The sequence below is a fragment of the Olea europaea genome, chromosome 22 (genome assembly GCF_002742605.1).
Source record: "Olea europaea var. sylvestris chromosome 22, O_europaea_v1, whole genome shotgun sequence".
NCBI lineage: Eukaryota > Viridiplantae > Streptophyta > Magnoliopsida > Lamiales > Oleaceae > Olea > Olea europaea.
This window is the reverse complement of record NC_036258.1, coordinates 10,936,411-10,941,780: the sequence shown is the minus strand read 5'-3', so window position 1 is coordinate 10,941,780 and position 5,370 is coordinate 10,936,411.

The following is a 5,370-nucleotide window of genomic DNA, read 5'->3' as shown; positions in this document are numbered from 1 at the left end:
ATCAAATGATAGAATGTCATGTAACATTCTGTCAAAAAAAAAAGATGTCAAATAGAATAAACACCAAGCATAATTGAAGAAATAATCCTTGGCTTGCTTATGTCAAAGAGGGAGTACTATTAGAAGAAAATGTCATCTAATTGGAGAAATTGAGCGTTAAGATTTATTTTCGGTGCTCTCCCAATGAAGATACTGCAAATATGCACTTGAAATTTGTGGTTTTTTGTACTGAATTTGGACGTAGGACTTGATAACTTAGGGCCTTGTTTGCCTGATTTTTCAAAAAAGTCAAAACGAGTTTTGGAGACCAAAAACTTACTTTTAAATTTGTTTGACTAATTTTATGAAAGTACTCCTTCTAATTGAAGGAGTTTTTAGGAAAAACTAGTTCAATTTAACATTTTTTATAAGTACTTTTGGAGTGAAAACCCTTTTTAAAAGTTAATTTTTTTAAAAAAATAAAAAATTAAGGTAACTTTTTCCAAAAATTTTTATACAAGAAATAAAAGTAAGAAGCAAAAATCATGTCAAACGGGCTTATATAACTTTGGCCCCATTTTTGTATTTGAAGCTAAATGAACCTTTTTTTTTTTTCTTTGCTTCCCTTTTTTCTCTACACCTCTCATATAAAACAAGACCATTTGAAGAGGGTTAATGCAAGATCCCCAATTTATTATGTTTTTTGAATTTTGGGTCTTGAATTTCTGATTAATAAGCATAAACGGGCTGCAATGTTTGCCACAATTTGTGCCTGACATCTCTTTATATATAGTTCTTTTGCAAAAGAAATAGTACTTGAAACAACCAACATCACACAATTTCACTAAGCATTAACAACACCACAACATAACACAACACAAACGGGCATTAGCATCTGTTGGTATATTTAATCGGTAGTGTATGAAGTGAAATTGGGTTCTCATATACCGTATTTGGGTTTTAGACACCGAATTCACACTTACTGTATTTGGCAATTGCTTATCGTATATGACAATGCAACTCACCGTATATGACAGCTTACTGTATTTGCAAACAAAACTCACTGTATTTGCACAAAATTTGCATAAAATGTTTTTATTCATATAGTAACTAAAATAACACAATTTTTTTCACCTACAAATAGAAATACCATATATGTGAAATATATTTTTCATACTTATAACGAATTTAAAAAATAGTTTATTTTATTTATTTATTTCTAACATAAATTTCAAGTATGTTGCAAATTAAATAAATAAATATGTAAAATTGCAAACTAAATAAATAGCAGATATAATTTCAACCCAAGGCCTATGTAAACACAGTTTTCTTAAAACAAATTAGCCCCCTCACCATGGTGCTAGAGGCTTAGTTCGAGCGCTGTCTCCCAGAAGACAACGGTAACCAGCAGAATCCGAGCACTGCGATTCTACTCCGGCGAACTGGGCGAGTGTTCGAACAATATCACCTTACTAACTGGAATGAGATGGAACAAACCAGAAAACAGGATGGAAATTTGCAGACGAAAATTTTAGTGTTTGAACTGATTGAAATTGAGTGAATTATATAGACTGAATTTGACCCTTAGTTTTCTGCATTAACCATTGCAGTTTTTTGAGTTACACTTCGGTTTCAACCATTGGAGTTTTAGGAGTTTCAGATACTCAAAAGTCATTTGGAAAAATCACAAAAAAATTGCGAAACGCGGACAATCCAAACTGGCCAGTTTTGGTCCGTTCGATCCAACATTCGTTTGCGCAGGTCGCGCCCTCACTCAAGTTCAAGGTCCAAAGGCTATTTCTGTCCGTGATTTGCACCCCCTACACACGCACGTGGAGAGAGTCTCTATGCTACACATGATCACACCATTTCAATGCATAGCCATATATAAAGTGATTTTGGTTTCCATATTTTTCCTATGTGGGACAAGGTTTTCCCACCAACATAGACCATTTCCAATGGTTCACTTTAGACTCCAATTTCTCATTTACCCGAGCTTCATTTTTGGAAAATAAATACATGAATTCAATGTTCTCGAGCAGGAGAGTACATATCAACTTTGATATTTCAAATTGGACCAACGGCTCCCACTGAAAATTGTGCCAAAAGTGAGTCAATTCACTCATTTTTCTAACAATTCCCCACATGAATGAAAATTGGGAGAGACACGAAACGTGAGACATAAAACTTGATGATAAAGTTCAACGGTTGAAGCCTGCATAAGATAGGTAGGTGTTACCCTTTGAACATTTCATTGTGAAAGCATATTTACTTTATTGGCTGACCAGTAGACGCGATGTCTTTGAATCGTTCTGCCATTTGTGTAAACGATGATATACTTCACACAGGATTTTTCCTAACACCGTTTAGTTCTCATTATCATGTTCATTTTGGCCATGAACATATGTCTGGTTCTGTGAGAGTTTCAAGAATTAAGCTCCACACAATTCTCTTAGAAGTGGCCCTACTTCTTTCTCATATAGGTGATTTCTTATTACAAGTAACCTGTATTACTTGGCTCGATTTTCGACGCGTAAGAATCATTAAAAGCCTATTACTTAACCTTCATCTTTATGGGCATCACTATTATATCATAGGAATGGACAGGAGGTAATACCCCCACAGTGATTTTATCAAGTCTTTACAATTAGGTTGTCCCTTTGAACCTAGATCTTGGGATCTCCAGTCAACTAGGTTGAGTTTCCTTTGTAATGACTTATTCTTTCAAGGGCTTGAGTCTTATTCCTTTCGATGATTTCCCAACTAACTCTCTATTTAACCCTTTGGTTAGTGGATCCGCAATGTTATCCTTTGACCTAACATAGTCAATTGTGATAACTTCAGTTGAAAGTAGTTGTCTAATGGTATTGTGTCTACGACGTATATGTCTAGACTTACCATTATACATATTACTTTGTGCCCTTCCTATTGATGATTGACTGTCACAATATATGCAAATTGTAGGCACAGGTTTGGCCCATCTTGGAATATCCTCTAAGAAGTTGCGCAACCATTCAGCCTCTTCACCACATTTATCTAGGACTATAAACTCAGATTTCATCGTAAATCTGGCTATAACCGTTTGCTTAGAGGATTTCCATGAGATAGCAGCACCTCCCAAAGTGAGCACATACTCATTGGTAGACTTTGAGTCTTTTATATTAGATATCAAATTAGCATCACTGTATCTTTCAATGACCGCTGGATGTCTGGTATAATGTATTCCATAGTCACGAGTTTATCTTAAGTACCTCAGTACTCTTACTATACCTTTCTAATGATCATTTCCTGGATTACTCGTATATCTACTCAATTTACTGACTGTGTAGGCTATGTCTAGTCTTGTACAACTTATTAAGTACATTAGACTTCCAATAACTCTTGAGTATTCTACTTGAGAGACACTTTCACCTTTATTTTTAGAAAGATATTGACTCGTATCTATCGGTGTTCTAGCCAAGCCAGTATCATCCTTGTTGAATTTTTTCAAAATTTTGTTCACATAATGTGACTGGCTTAGAACAAGTCCATCTCATGTTCTTGATATTTTGACTCCAAGTATAACATCAGCTAAACCTATGTCTTTCTTATCAAATCTCAAATTCAATATATTTTTAGTGGATTCAATCATCTTGTTGTTACTACTAACAATAAGCATGCCGTTAACGTAAAGACATAAAATGACATAGTCATCTTTAGTGTTTTTGACGTAAACACATTTGTCACATTCATTAATTTTAAATCCACTTTCTATCATGACATTGTCAAATTTTTCATGCCATTTTTTGGTGCTTGTTTCAAGCCATATAGTGACTTCACCAGTTTACATACTTTCTTTTCTTGTCCTGGTGACGAAAACCCATCGGGTTGTTCCATGTAAATTTCTTCTTCTAAATCTCCATTTAGAAAAGCCGTTTTAATATCCATTTGATGTATTTCTAGATTTTATAAAGCAGCAATCGCAAGTATCACCCTAATAGATGTTATTCTCGTCACTGGAGAATACATATCAAAGTAATCAAGGCATTCCCTTTGTTTGTAACCTTTTATTACTAATCTGGCCTTATACTTTTCGATAGTTCCATCTGCTTTCATTTTCCTTTTGAAAATCCATTTGTAGTCTACTGGTTTGCATCCAGGAGGAAGATCCACTAGCTCCCATGTATGATTTTACAGTATGGAATCTATTTTACCTTTAATGACATCTTTCCATTGAGGTCCTTCCGAGGAATTCACAGCTTCTTGATAGCTTTGAGGTTCACTTTCTAGCATATAGGTCAGAAAATCAGGACCATAAGATTTTTTTATCCTTTCTCGTTTGCTGCGTCTAACACCAGTCCCCTCTTCTAATTCTTCGTCCTGACTATTTTCAGTCATTGTCTCATATATTTGTTTAGAGGACCTGGCTTCCTCTTTGGACTTGTATGGAAATACTTCTTCAAAGAATGAAGTATTCCTCGATTCCATTATCGTATTTTTGTGTATATCTGAAATTTTTGAATCATACATAAGAAATCGATAAGCACTGCTATTACGTGTATAGCCAATGAAGACGCAATCTATAGTTTTCGAGCCTATCCTTACCTTCTTTGGTGTTGGAACAACCACTTTTACAAGACACCCACACACTCGCAAATATTTATAGGTAGACTTTCTTTCTTTCCATAATTCATAAGGGGTCTTTTTCGATTTCTTTCGAGACACTTTATTTAAAAGGTAATTTGCTGATAACACAACTTCCTCTCACATAGTCTGAGGTAACCCAAAACTTACTAGCATTGTATTCATAATTTCTTTTAAGGTACGATTTTTTCGTTCAACTACACCATTTTGTTGCGATGAATAAGGTTTGGTGGTTTCATGTATGATTCCGTGTTGTGCACAGAAATTGGCAAACGGTGCTCCATACTCACCACCTCGATCACTCCGTAGTACCTTAATTTTTTTATTAAGTTGAGTTTCAACTTCATTCTTATAGAGAACAAATTTCTCTATTGCTTCATCCTTGCTTTTATGCAGATACACATAACAGTATTTTGTGTCATCGTCGACAAAAGTAATAAAATACTTGTTGCCACCTCTTGTCTGTACGAGTTTTAAGTCACAAACATCACTGTAAATTAAATTAAGTGGTTCTGTGTTCCGTTCAACTGACTTAAAGGATGACCTTGTCAATTTTGTCTCAACACAAGTTTCACACTTATGTTCGGAATCATTATGGAGCTTGGGTATGCTATTCGATCCACAAACTGGATGACTCAAGCAAATAAGTAGAAGAATTTGCTTTATTCATTTTTGGTTTCACAACCATTACATTCAGCTTAAACATACCGTAGGAAACATAACATTTTTCAACAAACATTCCACTTTTTGATAGAATGACTTTGTCTG